Source organism: Temnothorax curvispinosus, unplaced genomic scaffold (assembly GCF_003070985.1).
Source record: "Temnothorax curvispinosus isolate PA1 unplaced genomic scaffold, ASM307098v1 QBEX01007284.1, whole genome shotgun sequence".
NCBI classification, from domain to species: Eukaryota; Metazoa; Arthropoda; class Insecta; order Hymenoptera; family Formicidae; genus Temnothorax; species Temnothorax curvispinosus.
In genome coordinates, this window is record NW_020217064.1 from 22,222 (window position 1) to 40,459 (window position 18,238).

The following is an 18,238-nucleotide window of genomic DNA, read 5'->3' on the forward strand; positions in this document are numbered from 1 at the left end:
AGTTAAAAAGATATTGATGATTAACATAGAGTCTATTGCATCAAAGTTGCGACTTACGCATAGACGATTAATTAAGAAACTATGAAATTTTTTGTTATTCAAATTTAAGAGTTTTTTAGGTTGTTAAATATTAATCTGATGTTAAATTCAGTTGATAAATTAAAAATGTCGGAGCCATATAGCGGCCGGATGTCAAAAGTAAAAATTGTATCATTTTTATTTTTAATATTCGCTATTTTTAATTAACTTTGCCATCCAATTAATATTGCGATTAATATTAAAAAAAAACCCTTAACTTCAAATACATAATTAAAAAATAATTCATAAATTCTGAATGGTATATGTATTATAGTTGCAACTTCTTGACGCAATAGGATTCTGTGTTAATCTCGGCGTTAATAATCATGCATCAATTATATATTTTTAATCATAAATGACATGAGAAATTTCTTTTAAGAACAAATAAAGGATAAATATTTTAATTCGCGATGCTTCTTTAATAAACTTATTCAATTAATTATATTTATTATTTATTCCGTCGTGTAGGAAAGTTTCATGTTTGTATATTAATTAAAATTTCAAAAATAAACTTTTATATAATTTTCCTGGTAATTTCATAAAATTAATATTTTCATGAAATTAAGGTAGGCGTCTCGCTACGTGCTAGTCATGTGACTGTTTGTAGGTTTTCACGTTCAGAAATATATTTTAGGCAATTTTTGCTAAGGGAAAAATAATTTTATGAATTATGGTGTCAAATTTCATACGTGACAAAGTATGTTACTTTTTCCAAATTATGTGATTTTTCTCATTTGACTCCGTTTTGATCAGCTGATCATGCGAGTCGTCGAGAAAGGTTATCATCTCCTTTTCGATTGAATTTTGACAATTACTGAAAAAGGGTTTCAAAACGCATGACAGAGGTGTCAATCACTATCCAATTCGGCTAAGAAAGACGAGCCCCATAACCTGCAACTACAGTGATTAGCCAGCGGCGTTGCCAAGTCTTCCTAACCTCACCTCGAGACCAAAAAATGTCTGCTCGATTACCGCATTTTCACTAAAATAAACTAAAAAATTAGCAGCAAAATCTCTGGTAACCTATATATTTTATGGTTGCATCGGATTCTTCGAAATCTAATGTACAAAAAGCAATGTTTTTTTCTCACTTCATCTAATCGAAAAATACGAAAATATGTGATTGAAACCGTGATAGAGCCTTCTTTTCTGTATGAAGTAATGCAAAATTTGTGATTTTCGAGATCGATTTTCTAGAGTAAATAGTCGGTAAGGAGCCACAGAAACAATCGACTGCAAAGTTGATCATATAATTTGATATAAAAACCGAAATCGAAAACTTTATCTAATACATGCCCTGACGAGACGACTACTTTAAACTTTCAAATACGGTCAGGCTGAATTTTGTTCACCTATATAGTAACAATTTTTCGTGTGAATTTTAAAAGTATATTCTTTTGCTTCGTCAACTACACGCGCCGTACTTTCAATCTTGAAACGCAGTCTGAAACTGAAACGTACAATCTCATAATTAAATTAATATAATCAATTTAACAATACCGATACTATACCCATCTCCACACACACTGCAAAGAATGTTACGAAAATATTTTTAATTTATAGTTTATAAAATTATTGACTATAATTTTTAGTTTTCTTTAAATTTTAATTAATATCTAATATTTTAAATTTCAGTTTATAAAATTAATTTTTATTTTATTATTAATTTCTTAAATTTTAATTTATTAATTTAATCAAGAAATATATATTTTTCACATATCGACTGATATCTTTCGGGAGGTCGTATCTTACACAATTCGAGGTCGATTTCACACAATTTCCGATTTTTCTGCTTAAGGACGTTCTCCGGCTCTAGTCGTGCTCAACTTGTATTCGTGCTTAAAAAGATTTTTATATGTATACAAAATATTATATAATAACATCTATAAAAAATAAGAAGTTAACTTCACGCGTGAGAACTCATGCGGCGTTGCCAAGTAACTGACGCCTCTTCTCTTCTATCATTCTGAACCGAGCGAAAAATTCATCAAATCGCGTACTTTACACAAGTATTTCTCGAAAACAAGTATAGCAAGGGTATTGACACTTAATTGCATATTATTTATTCTATTTTTATGGAGCATCATCATATACTAATTTTTCAAAAACATTTAGAGAAAACTTTTTTCACAATTTATTATAATGTCTCTTATTTTACAATAGTTCGGAATAGGAATTACATGTTAAAAGTTGAAATTTTAAAACTCAGTATCTCGATGTTTAATACCGCAAGAGGTATTGAAATTTATACTATCGCATAAAGCACATCTAAATTAACGTATATTCACAGTTTTAAAAAAATCTAGAGAAAATCGATTTTCCGGAAAACAACTTAAACGCTCGGTCAGGCAACCCCGAAGCTAAGTGTCTACATCCTATCTTGAAATAGATTACCAAAAATGAATTATAGTTGTCGAAATTTTCTCGTATTTTTAGATACGACAAATTTGCATTTCAAAATTATAATCAAATGAACAAGATACGACATATTTATTTTTAAATAACAATAATAAATGTTATTTAAAAATAAATATGTCGTATCTTGTTCATTTGATTTCAATTTTGAAGTGCGTCGTATCTATAAAAATTGCATTTTTGCGTTTGTTTCGCCCACGAATAATATCAAATTAAACAATAAAGCTGTATTTTAATTCCAAATCACTATACTTTTGTACAGTAAAGCAAACTATCTTGTTTGTTGCTTATCAACAAAACAAGAATTTACGAATCCTGTAAAGTGACAGTTTTTGAGATACGATTTCCCGAAAGATATCAGTCGATATACGATAGAAACAATAAAAAATATGAACAGGAAACTAGATTTTGTCATCGTTGAAATGGAATTCGAACTTGTGAAGATCTATAAACGATAAAACATTTATGTTATTGAGTTATTGATTATTTTTACTGCCCAATCTATTGTAAGTATATGCAAAAGTTAAGTAAAAAAGCAAAACAAATGTAATGCGTTAAACATATTTTAATGTACGTTGCTTTTCAGTATTATATTAAGTGTTATTTGCAATTGGGAACAAAGTTTTTTGGAAGTTTTAAACATCATCGCAGAGGTGATGACCATTACATGATTTATCGGGAAGATAAGTATAGGAAGATTTTTCAATTTTAAAATATTTCTTGTTTTATAATAAAACATTACATTTACATTATTCTCTCACTTTATGAGATTTTACATTATTTTATATCACGTTTCACTTTATTGATAATTGGATTTGCCACAAAGAACCCTGTCTATTTTAGAACCCTCGCGTCTAACAACGGGACTTTGCTAAAATAAAAAATTATTGTTAGAGGATCAGAATATTCTACAATCAATTATTTTGAATATCCCTGACTCACATCCAGAAACTTGCAATTAGCTGGATCAGTAGTAACAAATTTATTTGTATAAAGTACTTCAATTGATATATTAAAGTAGTTTATTATCCGTCATCACAGGGAGATGCCTAGGACGTCGAAAAATCGAATGAAACAAAGCCATTTCGTACATTTTTCTAGTTTTTCAAAGAGTGTATCTCTGATCGGTATTAACTTACAATAAAGGATTATGTTTATACAGAAATATTTCAATCATCTAACAATAATCTTTCATTTTAAGTCTCGTTACGCGTATGCGAGGGGCCTAAAACCTTTATAAAAATGAGCAAAGTTCTTTGTAAGTGAGTTTAATGCCAAATTGGCAACAATTTGCTATTAATTTACTTACTGGATTATAAACACGCTGCTGTATTACAGACGCAATCATATCTACTCATTAGAGAATAGATATTTTGTACTCTAAACGGTAAGATATGTAAATGCACCCATGTGCACATATAAGTAGCAATTTGCGAAAAAACCCTGACTGAGATAATATTTTTTCGCAATAAATTCTTTACAGTAATATTCGGGGGAAGGAAAATATTAGATACGATTTGTATCAGCATCAAAAATTAAATCGATTTGCGATTTATTTAAGTCAATTTACTGTTCTAACGAAGAAGCTGTGTTTCAAGACCGACAATTCGTTGGCGCGCAGTTTAGTTGGAAATAGTATTGGAAATTTACACGGAAATTATTTGCTACTTAGATCCTAGCTCGGACTTGATGGCGTTCTTATATTAAATTGATTTTAAATCTTAGAATCCTATTACTATTATTATTACTCTGATGGAAATATTTTACTGAATATAATGGAATTTTACTGAAATTCTGTCTCAATTGACCCAGATGAAAATATTTTGCTGAAAGTACTATGAAATTGATGATAAATGAAATAAAAGTTATTGAAAAATTACTGAATATATTTCAAAATAAATCATAATTTTCTTTATGAAATTTAATGTAAATACTGTAAAATATAAGAAAAATTAAATTACACTGTTGAAAAATAATAAAATTGAATCCTTGCTCGTTCAGTCGCTTTTTGGAATTAAAGCATAGGAGCCTTCGTTAATTTGAGAATTTAGCTGATGCTAATTCGAGTTTAAAAGACTATAAGTCTACTTTTTGTTGAGAATTACTACTTTTTTATGTCACAGTTTTAAAGAATTCAATTTTTACTTAATTTATAGATTTTTTACTACTTGATTATTACATAGCTTGACTTCGGAAAATTTTTTGACACGCAATGATTAAGGCCGTTCGCTCCACATTTTTCAGCCTTCTAACACGATTTTTCTCGCCATTAAACGAATAATTATTTTTTAAGTTTTAATTGTTAACAACTCTCTAATTAAATTTATAGTTTGACCACGCATACATTTCAACTATTTGTTAATCGGTTTTTTGGGCTTTCAACTTGATGTGGCTTCTTAATAACTCCATGTAATTTGTATACTATAATTATTAATATTAAGAAAGTAAAAACGACCGCTATGATTTAAATCAATAGAAAGGATAAATTCCATAATAAAAATGCTATAATTATTAATTAATGTTAATCTTATGATGTTAAACTTCATTTTAATTGATTTCATCTCTCGACGTTTTTTTTATGTAACGGGATATTATTATGATAATGTATTACAGTTTATTAAAGGGATTTATTTGATTGATTGAAAAAGTCTATGTAAAGCACGAAACGCTCCCAGTTATTTTGACGGAATATTAAACTATAATATTATTTAGAATTCTGTTGTTCGATATTGGCTCTTGTTTTATTTAAATATAAACTGTATTTAACTAGGTAGTAATATAAACTAAGAAAATTATTTGACAATCGTTAAAATTATTCGCATATTTTCCAACAATTTTAGGAAAGTTAACGATTTGCTCATAAAAAAATAAAAAATTATTTTTAAATTACAAAATAAGTTTTCTTTATTATTATATAATAACAATAGTATTAATTGTTCATTAATCCTCGGTCTCGGCTTCATATATATATATATATATATATATATATATATATATGTATATATATATAATGACAATAAATGTCATAAGTAATTATTAATAAGTACGACAAGACCTAGGTGCGCGCGCGCGCGCGAGCGCCGAGATATTAACAAGAAGCCTAGCACGATTCTCGCCGGCTCGGCTGACCGAGCATCGAGCATCTGACATCACTGCTGAAATCTGGCATCATTGCAAAATTAGTTCGGATTCGCACCAGGGGCAAAGTCTGTAGGTAAAATCGGGTATATTTAGTTCGGACTCGCACCAGGGGCAAAGTCTGTAATGTGATTTAGTCCGGACTCAATCCTAGGGGCAAAGTCTGTCGGTAAGGGGCAAAGTGTGTCGGTAATTAAAGCACGGAAATGCTGGTCTCGACTTTTGAGGGGCCATTGGCTATCTGTCTATTAATCTGTGGTGAAGTGAACATGCAAAGTTTAACGTTATTCACTTTCTTCGTTTCCCTATAAAAAATTCCTACAAAATATATATTTTAAAGATCTTTTAAATTAGAATACCCCCGTTAAGGCTCCTGGTCCCTGAGCCGAGAACTCTGCGTTGACAGTGGCGACGTACCGTCGCGGCAGAAATCAGAACTCTCTCCTCTCACTCTCTCCAATGGAGAATTCTGTCTTGTGACATGTTGACAACCTATTTTGTTGTGCGTGCTATTTCTTTATTATTCGCTCTGTGCTTGTGCTCTAACGTTTAACGTATTCGTGAAAGTCGTAAAATTGGCCGAAAAGTAAGATTTGCATGCGAAAGGAACGTTTTCACTTCCTTTCGATAGTCGTTAAACGGCTGTTTTTCCCGTATGTTTAGGCTTCGTTTTATGGCTGTTTGTTTATTGTCGAGGGAAAAGGGTAGTTTTCGGCCAATTTCGGAAGTGTTCTGAAACGATCTATAGTGATGTTTTATTGAAATGTCTTTTTATTTGAAAATGGCATGCACAACAAAATTGGGTGTTTTCCTCGCCTCGATAGTAAGATTCCAATATGGCCGCGGTGACTACCCAGGAGCCAGGAGCCTTAATAATTTTTTACATTCTCTTCCTGACGGAAGAGATTTTACCACTTTTCAATATAAATATAAATTTATCTTGACATGGTTTCATTCAATTATTCCGGCATTTTTATATTTGTGATTCAATTAAATTATTTGTTTATTTTGTTCATATTGTTAGGTGATTGTTTAATGTTTTAGTCTAGACTAATGTTTAATGTTTTAGTATGTTAAAATAAACATTAATTATCATGTTTCTTGATATTTATATTCTTCTTTCGTAATAATCCGTTCCGAAGAAGACTAACTATATAGTCGAAAGATTAACCGTGTGCATTATTTGTATAATAAATTGTTTTTATTTTAATCCAATATCTCTCTTTTGGTGCTCGTGATTTGGCAAATTTAATAAAAGTAAAAAGAACACTATAAACTACCTTTTTTTTCTTGATAGTTAATATTTTACTATTATTATGCATTTAAATATTAAATTTAAATATTATGCCAAAGTTAATGTTTTTAATATGACTTTTTTTCTAGATAAATAAGCATATTAGCCAGAACGGGAATTTCTATACATTACATTTACAAATTTTAGTTTTTATGTTTATAAATATTTATTTAATTAAATAATTTTATGGTTAATTTTAACGGTACAAAACTACGGAAGTACATGATCATACGCGATTTTATGTTTAATAAAATTTATTTATTAATTTGCAATTTTTTTGTAAATATAATTGCAATATTTATAAATATAACAATTAAAACTCGTAAATATAAACATAAATGTAACATAGCGCATCGTCGATTTGCCAACTCGAGACTCGGCACTCGGCGAGACACGAGAAGCGATACCCGAAATGCGTGGCCTCTACAGCTCAAGAGAGAAGGAAACAGCAGATCGTATGTCTGCCTTTCTCTCCCCGCGCGAAGCTTGCCGAGTGCCGAGCGTACACTGACAGAGGAGGGTCTTTACTTGCGCGACCAGCACATCCCCTCCATCTGAGTAGTTCGGACACAAACCATAGCACGGATACAAACCCATGTATCGTTACCTGAGTTCTCTCTGATCGTTACCGAGCGTAACGCCGTAGTTGACGTCCACTTTCTCAGAGGGCAGATTAGGACAGGCGTCCTCCGAAGCGGGATGGCCGCTCTCAGGTTTCTCTCTGCTAGTACCAATAAAACATTTTCAGATCCACCAGGAGCGTGCATCTTTGACATCTTGTATTTTGAAAATAAAGCAGTTTAGGACACATATGTTTACAGGACCGTTTCTTTTTAAAATAAGCCGAGGAATATCCCCTTCAAGTTTGTCTATTTACTTAGGAAATATCCTGTATAATTATAAAAAAAACTGATTGGATATAAATCTGATCATTACTGAGAGAAGGTGCAGATGTTAAAACTAATGATTGATGATCATTTTCATTTTTAATTCGGCATTATTTTATACGTTCAGCTGATGCGATAGTTCAAAATCAGTTATACCACTGCTTGACAATTCTAGCAACAAATAATCTTCTTCCGTTCTTTCTTGTGCTAATCATCTCTTATGCCTCGAAAAAATATCACGGTTACTTCCTTTTTCCATAATATTGCAAAAATTATTTATTATTATTATTATGTATCCAACCTATAAAAATAACATCCCAGCAAACACAATGCAACAAGTAACGTACAGGTTAGTTGTAATTTCTTACTTAACAATATAAATGCAATATAACACACGTGTTATATTGCATTTATATAGTTGAGTAGGGAATTGCAACTAACCTGTACGTTACATGTTGCATTGTGTTTGCTGGGATAATCAAATATGCATTAATTGTACAGCAATTACATATAATCGTATGGAAATTCAAATTTATCACGAAATAAGAACTTACCTTTTTACTCACTATTTAATTTAAATTATTTTTCACTATATAATTTAAATGTGTTTATTCTTACACATTCCTACACTCATTGTCAGATAATACTGCGATTACGTGACCAAAAAATTGTCCGTTTAATAATTTTTTGAGGTTAGTGGCGCTACTACGGTACGACATCTTATTACATTTTATTAAATATGTATCAACTACGTGTTTGATATGTTCATACATTATATAATATGCGCAGTATACTTGCTATGTATTATATACGTATGTCGACTTGAATATCTCATACCTATTGCATTAATTACATATTTTACACATTATATTTGATATGAAATGAAAATGCAATGTAGTTACGTATTTAATATATATTTGCAATGAAAGGTTCTGTACGGTCCATACAGCACATTTAGATACTGAGAACATTCAAAGGATATTGCAGCAGTATATTGCGTATATTCTCAAAACATTCGAGATACGTACTACAATTTACTGCGGACATATTGAGAAGATTTCCATGTCCGCCTTTTTCCAGTTCGTAGTATATATTGAGAGTAAATATCAAGAACATCACAAGTACTAATATAGAACCAAGGATAGAATATGCACGGTACACACACTTATTATGTTAGATTAAATTAATAAAATTATGTTTGTTGCCTTCTGCACTGTGCTAAGTAAGATATAAGGATCACTTAAAGCGACTTAAGTTGATCCGTAGCAAACAATATCAAGGTTTAAGCATTTTGCAACATCTTGCAGGCTCGCCTCTTATATTATTGAATGCGTGAAGATTTTTAATTACGAGAAAGTTTGCCGCGTGACAGCAGCGCGTGTTACTAACGTAATAGTAGATTGAGTCAAATTGAATTTCTATAGGTTGAGTCATTTTAATCGACGCAGGCAAATATCTCGAAAAATATGAAAGATACGGAAAAATGTTTCAAACAAAAATTGTATGATTAGCACAGGAATTGTGTTCGACCAAACTGGCAATTTTTATTAACGTTTTTCCGATATGAACGTTGAAAAACCGTGAGCCAACTTGGTTTGTCGGATTCACACAGCACTTTTTTCGGATCAATCATCGAGACATTATTAATTTCGACCATGGGTTTTGGTCAGTTGATGTAATTTTTAAATTAAATAGTTTTATTTTTATTGCAAAAAATTGTTTGGTTTAAAGGGGGACACATAATTCCGATAAGAGTCATGTCGTAAATATCGTCGTTTTCAAGAAATTTTAAAGACGACTAATTTCTAAAATAAAACTTGATTTTTTCTTGAAATAAAAGTTGTAGATCTCGTCGAGACGTTTATTTCAAAACACTATAAAATAATAAGTATATTATATACGGTACGTATATTTATAGTATGAGTACAGAACATTCGAATGATATCATGTGCTGTATGGGGGGAAACGTTTATTTCAAACTAATATGATGGAAAAATAGCGAAAATCACATTTAAAGTAGCAAATTTGTAAAAATTTGAACAAAAACTCAAGATTATATAACATTTTCTTACCCTTCTATTCCTTTCCTGCTACTATCCCACCTTCTCTTTTCTTACTTACCCTAATATCACCTATTTTAACATTCAAAAAACTAGCCTAATCTATCACTCAATCTAAACTAACATAACCAAACCAACTTACCCAAAGTTGCCCCAAACTAATCCGCTGGTCTCCTCTTCTTTCTACCCACTTTGTTCTTTATTTTCTCTCTCTCTCTCTCTCTCTCTCTCTCTCTCTCTCTCTCTCTCTCTCTCTCCCTCTCCCTCCCTCCCTCCCTCCCTCCCTCCCTCCCTCTCTAACAAAAAGTAATACACTTTATGCCCCCCCCCCCTGAAAATTCTACCTCTACTTCATATATAATTCTTCGGTCAAAATTGGAAAATTTTCTGATACCGATTTCACCAAAAATCGGTAACAAAAAATTATACACTTTATGGCACTTTCCGGGAAATTCTACTCCTACTTCATATACAATTCTTTGAGTTTCGGTCAATTAATTCCCGAAAAATTGGAAAAATTTTGTAACCGGCTTCCAAAAAGATCGGTAACGACAAATTATACACTTTATAGCATTCCCCGGAAAATTCTACCCCTGTTTCATATACAATTCTTTGATATTCGGTCAATTATTTCCCGAAAAATTGAAAAAATTAAAAAAACCGGCTTCGAGAAAATCGGTAACGAAAAACTATACAATTTATGGCACTCCCCGTAAAATTCTATCCTTGTTTCATATACAATTCTTTGAGATTCGGTCAGTTATTTTCCGAAAAATTGGAAAAATTAAAAAAATCGGTTTCCAGAAAATCGGTAACAACAACTATACACTTTATGGCACTCCCCAGGAAATTCTACCCCTATTTTATGTACCTTTGGTAAAAATTCGGTCCACTAACGAATGAGTAGTTCGCGGTCAGACAGACAGACAGACAGACGTCCGGTACTTATATATATAGATTGTGATATGTGACATATAAGACAAAGTTTTTGCAATCAAAAAATTAAGTGTTATTAAAACTCAGAGTCTTTAAAAGGAATTTGTCGTGTCAATTATGGTAAAAAAAATATTTTTAATTAATACAGTCTATTGCGTCAAACATGTGCCTTCAAGGATCTATTGAATATTTTTAAATATATTATTTAAACTTAAGAGTGTTCTATGAGTTGCTAAATACTAATCATATATCAAAGTTGATAACCAAAATGATGAAATCAATATGACGGATGTTAAAAGTAAAAAAATGTTAGAATTTTTTAAATAATTTAGGTATTTTTGCTTCCTCATAGAAATAACTTTGTTTTCGTAAATTCGTATATGAACTTTTGATTGCGTATAAAGTTGGCTCTAATCTGAGTCTAATCAACCAAATTTAAAAGAATTATTTATAAAATAGGGGTAGAAGAAACCAAAGAAAATATTGTTTTTTGAGTTTTTGATGTCAATATGTTCAGAGTGTTCTAAAACGTCGAAATATCGCATTAAAAATAATGTCCGTATGTAGTATGTGTGTGTGTATGTGCCAAATTTACCGAAATTTCTATAACTCCAGAACTAATCAATCAAATCTTAACAAATTATATATGAAATAGTGGTAGAAAAGACTAAAGAATATAATAGAATTAATAAAAATTGTTAATAATAAAGGGGTTACCGATTTCTGTAAAAAAAAAACAGCCAAGTTTACTGAAATTTTTATAACTCAAGAACTGATTAACTAAATTTTAAAGAATTATATATGAAATAGGGGTAGAAAATGATGTGGTTATTTGATAGTCAATAAAAACAGCTTGTGACACTCGATAATGTTGCAAATACGTTATACAGTTTATTAATGTTTAATAATACACAAGGATAAAGAAAATAATGTTTGGAATCTACTTAATGCTCACAGTCGAACAAAGGCACGTGTGTAGACGTGAGCGTACAGAAAAGAAGAGAGCGAGTGCGACCGGAAAACGAACGACAAGAGCGACAGTCGTCGACCAACTCGCGAACCGATTTATATATCGATAACTCGATCAATCGGAGGCTCGAGAAAGCGCCATATCCAACACTTCCTCTCGCTTTCTCATCTATAAGCAAAAAATATATATATTTATTAGACATCATATAATCCATACTATTTAAATTTTTCTTTAGACAATGTTTTGGTCAGCGGATCCGCCAACTGGTTGTCAGTCGACACATATTGTACATCAATTTCTTCCATTTTGTACATATCACAAGTGTAAAAGTACTGTGTATCGATGTGCTTGGTCCTCTTTGATGATTGCGGATTTTTTACCAGAGTGATTGCTCTTTGATTACCACATCTAATCGGCGTAGGTTGGGTTTGTTGTTGATCAAGCTCTGACATCAATCTTTTTAACCAAACGACTGCTTTCGTTGTCGCACATAAGGCCACGAATTCTGCTTTCGTAGTTGAAGTTGCAGTTACAGTCTGTTTTCTTGAACTCCATGCCACTGGTCCACCATTCAGGAGTGCTATCCAACCTGTTGTACTACGTCTTGTGTCGATATCGCCAGCCCAATCAGCATCACAATAAACGTTCAACTCAGTGCAGTTTAAATTTGGATCAAACGCAATTCCTCGATTTGCCGTTTTTTTTTTTAAATCTAAATACTCTTTTTACTCCTTGCCAATGCATATTCGTTGGTTTCTCCATATACCTACTAAGAATACCCACAATATAAGCAATATCAGGTCTCGTGCAGATCATCAAATACATGAGTGAGCCAATTGCTTCTCTATAGGGAAAAGTCCTTTTTTTTTACCCTTCTTCATCTCTTGAAAACTTCATCCCGGGTTCTGCAGGTGTGGAGACCGCCGTGCAATCGGTGTGATTAAATCTTTCAAAAATTTTCATTGTATATACACTTTGATAAAGGACCCCGCACAAAAACCTATGGAAATGAGTTCTCGGCGAATTTGTCTGAAATTTTGGGAAAATGTTGTTCATGTCATCTTGATCAAAAGTTCTCATGGCAACAACTCTCTTTAAAGCAATATTTTTGCTCCAGGAGACCTCAAAGATGGATATTTTATCACGCGATCACAGATGATTTCACCCATTCAGCTTTCAGAATAATGATTGTGTGTGTTTGTGTGTGTATTGCATAACCCATAAAACCTGAGGACAAAATCGGTCGTTTTCAGGGCCATAATAATGTGCAAAATCCGATCGCGCAACTTTCTTGCGGTGCACATTGGATAACGCTAATGCCGACGGTTCATACTGTTATTACTGTTAGTCATCAATACATTAGGTTATTAGGTTTTGATTAAAGGCTTTGATTCAAAAAACTTTTCATAGGGTGTGACTCCACCAATCGTCTCCGATGCTGTTCGATTTTTCAGATATACTGCTGTATACGCTTCTGCTCACAGATGTAAAGGTAGTTGCCTCTCATGTAACATGGCCTTGGCACTTTCAATGATCGTTCTATTTTGTCTTTCTATAAAACTATTCTGCTCAGGCGCTCTTAGAGTTGAAAGATCGTGTTTGATTCCTTTGTTCAACAAGAAGCGGCTTACAGATTCATTACAAAATTCTCGGCCACCATCAAATCTAAGTCTTTTAATTTCGTGACCATCAGCTTTAACCTCAGCATGGAACTTCATGAAGTTGTCCAGCACATCAATTTTGCTCTTTAAAAAATAGACGTAACAGTATCTGGAAAAATCATCCTTTAGTAACATAAAATAATTAGCACCACCTAACGACGGCTCATTTTACCGCATAGATCAACATGGAAGGTCTCACTAGCAGTGTTTGCTCGTCTTGCTCCTGCCTTTGGAAAACTCAGACGATGTTGCTTGCCATAAGCACAGCCCTTACAAAATAAATTATTTTTCGATGTTTCCTCGATCTTGAGGTCATCAACAACTCCTTTGTTGCTCATTTCTTGAAGTGTTCTGAAATTTACATGGCCCATGCGTTCATGCCACAACATAAGCGATCCAGATGATGCCATTTTCAATTCGGTAGTCTTGACGGTTCTCAAATTCATTTTGTAAAGCTTGTTGTCGTTAACTCCGTCAGCAATAACAACGTTTTCTCTTACAAAACTGACTCGCTGGCCACTTTCTTCAAAAATGACCTTCATACCTTTTTCAGTGGATCTAGAAACAGATATGAAATTTTGACCAAGATCTGGAACAAAAAAACGTCTTTAATAATATATATAGGACTTGATCGTTTCGAGTTCGTCATTTGCACTTCAATGTCTCCAATCTCTCTCACAGATAGTGTTCGTCCGTCTCCAACTTTCACTGGATATTTGTCCTTTGAAATTGGCACAAAATTTTCAAACCACTCCCTCTGGAACGACATGTGATCCGTGGCACCTAAATCCACATACCAGAGATCTTCAACCTTGCCTTGTGACGTTCGAGATTGCAAGACGAAAAGATGTGATTTATCCTCAGCCAATGTTGTCTGTTGATCAGCTTGGCTTTTATTTGTTTCCATCATCAGGGAATGTCATGTTTATTTTGTTTATTTTCACCTCCTTGTTTATTTTGTTGATCTCTCTGCCGCTTGAAACATTCTCTAGCCCAATGTTTTAATTTATGACAATAGTTACATTTACCGGTTCGTTTCGATTTACCTTCTTTGTTTGACTTTGTGTTGTTTCTTCTCCCTCTCGTCTTACTGCTACTAGCAGTATAGGCAGCTCTTGCTCCAACAACAGTTTTGTTATCCCCACCACTCTGTCTGAGATTGATGAGCGACTCTTCGTTGGCTAAGTGATCAGTTAAGCGGTCAATGTTTTGCTCTGCTCGAGGAACGGCATACCACGCTCTCCTCACGTGATCGAATTTGGCGGGCAGGCTGCTCAGGATTTTTGCAATCACCATCGGTGCTTTCTGCTCGAGATGCATATCTTTCAGCCTTTGCGCCAGAGATGTTACTTTGGCAATGTAGTCAGCCATGCTTTCCTCTTCTTCCATTTTACTATTTATGAATTTTTCTAATAGTACCTGTGTAGATTGTTCACTCCTTTCCGAGTGGACAGTCTTCAACCTCGACTACATTTGAGCAGCGGTCGTACAGTCAGTCAGGTGTTTAAGTTGTTCTAATTCAAGGCCCCTCATAATAAATGCCTGAGCTGCAGCGTCTTTATCATCCCAAGCTTGCGTGTTTGTAGCTGGCCTTGGTCTAGTGCCCAGAATGTTAATGTGTGACGGCTTAAGTTTGTTTTCAGTCATGTAGATTTCCATTTGTCGTTGCCATAGTTGGTAATTCTGCCCGTTGAAACGATGGATTTGATACACTCTTGATTCGGCCATTTTTGATGATCTTGGCAAAACTGGCACTTGTATTTTAATCACGGAGTCGTCTTGTCCAACGTCCAGAAATTCTTCTGTAGTTTGATCCAATAATGTCTGATCGTCAAATGCAGAATCTTCATTTTCACTATTTTCTGGCACAATGTCCTCTTTATCCATGAAGCGTACTTACAACACGATACACATTTATGGAGCACGTGTCTGGGCCCATAACCTTATGTAGTTATTTGATAGTCAATAAAAACAGCTTGTGACACTCGATAATGTTGCAAATACGTTGTACAGTTTAAACCCTTAAAGTACACCTTGGGTCAAAATGACCCAGTAAAAAAATTGTGTCGCATTATCTACCATGGAAACGCTGAAATCGGGATCTGTCGCGCCATATCTTGGTAGTTTTAACCTCTCTCTAAATAGCGGTACAGTCGCTGTAAGTCAGCAGGCGTCCGGCTGTGTCTGGCTGCCGTCCGCGTCAAACGTTCCAAAAATCACAGGTCATTTTTTGAAATGTTAGCTTTTGCGCGTATTTTTACCTTAAAGTATATAATCCAGAGAGTATGCAGTTAAATTTTCACGTAAAAATATTGAAAATTTAGAAAGTTATTTAATATTTCGTAAAAAGCAATTTTTTGGTTTATAAACCATATTTTGAATTTTTGAACCATAAAGCTTTATTAATAACCCTTCACAAACAATCTTATATTTATTTTGAGTGTTGCAAGAATGCACCCTTTTAATTTCAGCCAAAAAGAATCGATTCCCCGTTTGTGGTAATTACGCAGCTGGGTTAAAATGACCCAGGGTGTACTTTATGTCTCAAACAGGTAGTGTGTACTTTAAGAGTTAATGTTTAATAATACACAAGGATAAAGAAAATAATGTTTGGAATCTACTTGACCCTCACAGCCGAACAAGGGCACGTGTGTAGACGTGAGCGTACAGAGAAGAAGAGAGCGAGTGCGACCGGAAAACGAACGACAAGAGCGACAGTCGTCGACCAACTCACGAATCGATTTATATATCGATAACTCGATCAATCGGAGTCTTGAGAAAGCGCCATATCCAACAGAAAAGACTGAAGAATATAATAGAATTAATAAAAATTGTTAATAATAAAGGGTTTACCAATTTCTGTTAAAAAAAACAGCCAAGTTTACTAAAATTTCTATAAATAAAGAACTGATTAACTAAATTTTAAAGAATTATATATGAAATAAGGGTAGAAAAAATTGAAAAATATAATAGAATTAATAAAAATTTCTAATAATAAAGGGGTTATCGAATTCTGTTTAAAAAAATCTACGTGACTGCTCTAATTTTCGAAAATTTTGAGATGTCAAGCTTATTTTTTTTTATGGATAGAGTATCATTAAAGGTAGGTTGATGTAGAATTTGGCAATAATCGGTGAAAAGGTTACCAATTTTTGCCTGAAAAGTGTACAAGTTATACATGTAATCTTATATACAAGGTATCATTAAAGGAAGGTTGTTTTGAATTTGACGAAGATTGGTGAAAGGGTTACTGCTTTCTGCTTAAAAAATGTATAGGGTAGACCGAAGCGAATCGGATCAATATAAGTTTTAAGACAGTTTTTGTTAGTGTTTTATTTCAAACGAGCTATTTTATCGTGCTAAATAATTAGTAATCCGATTCGCTTCGATTTACCCTAAGTTATTTGATGGATAGAGTATCATTAAAGGAAGATTGTTATTTAATTTGGCGAGGATTGGTGAAAAGATTTCTGCTTAAAAAGTGTATAAGATGTATGTAATTTTATATAAAGTATTATTAAAGAAAGATTGTTTAGAATTTTGCAAGAATCGGTGAAGGAGTTACCGATTTCTGTAGAAACTTGCACATTGCTTCCACATAGTTTTTAAGTGTGCAAGTAGAAACCTGCACATTGCTTCCTTATAGTTTTTAAGTGTGCAAGTAGAAACCTTCGCTCACAAAGCTTCCTCTATGAACAAGCCAAAACAAATAAATACTAATAATTATATATCGAATAAAATAAAAACTTCCTCATAAAGAAGCTTTGTGAGCAAAGGTTTCTACTTGCACAATTAAAAAAACTATAAGGAATACTTTTATACAATTAAAAGGCAAATTATCTAGTTTAGGCAGAGCAAGCTCCGATGACCTTGACCTTGACATGTGTTGTCATCCTCCTGAGTGACCTTCAAAAGGTTTTAGCCGGCGGACGTTTTATATTAAAAAATTATTAACAAAAAAGTTTAAGAAATATAACAGTTTGTGTCAGTGCTAAGCAAACTAATTTGCTAAATGTGTGTATAAATAGTATGTACACATGTTGGCGGGAGAGAAACGGTAGCCCCTGCGGCAGGGTTGGGTGGGAGTGGACCTCAGTTCGCGTGGAAATTTGAAAACCAGAACCGTACAATGATAGATCTTGTTTTGCTCTGTAAGCAGGTGTAGAGTGGATTTTGCCTCGCGCAGATAATTGTCTGGACAACAATGTACTTTCCACGCAAAGCGAGATCCACTACATTCCACTCCACCCCTGCTCATAAGGCGAAACGAGGTCTATTATTGTACGGTTGAGATTTTTAACTTTCCACGTGAACCGAAGTCTAGCCTCACTTATCTCTGCCTGCGGGAAAGAGGCGAAACCCCTCCTCCGCCCACCGCCCACGCATTTAATAAGTAATATTTGCAATTATAATCATACAATTAGCAGAGAATACTTTGTATTTATGCTTTCTAACATATAAAATTATATCTACTTTTCTATACCAACTATTCTCTGCTTTAACAAAAAGACTTTTTAATGTATATATTAGCGATTCACTGCTTTAAATGACTTTCCTTCGTTCATACATATACTCTTTTCACAATATACATTAGTCATTTATGTCTTTCAATGCTCAAAATAACTTCTATATTTTTCAAACTTTTTTGTTAATAACTTTTTAATAAAAAACGACCGCCGGTTATAACCTTCTGAATGTCACTCAGAAGGGTAACCTTGATAACATACGTCAAGGTCAAGGTCATTTGAGCTTGCTCCGCTAAATTAGATAATTACCCTATACACGTTGACAACATGTAT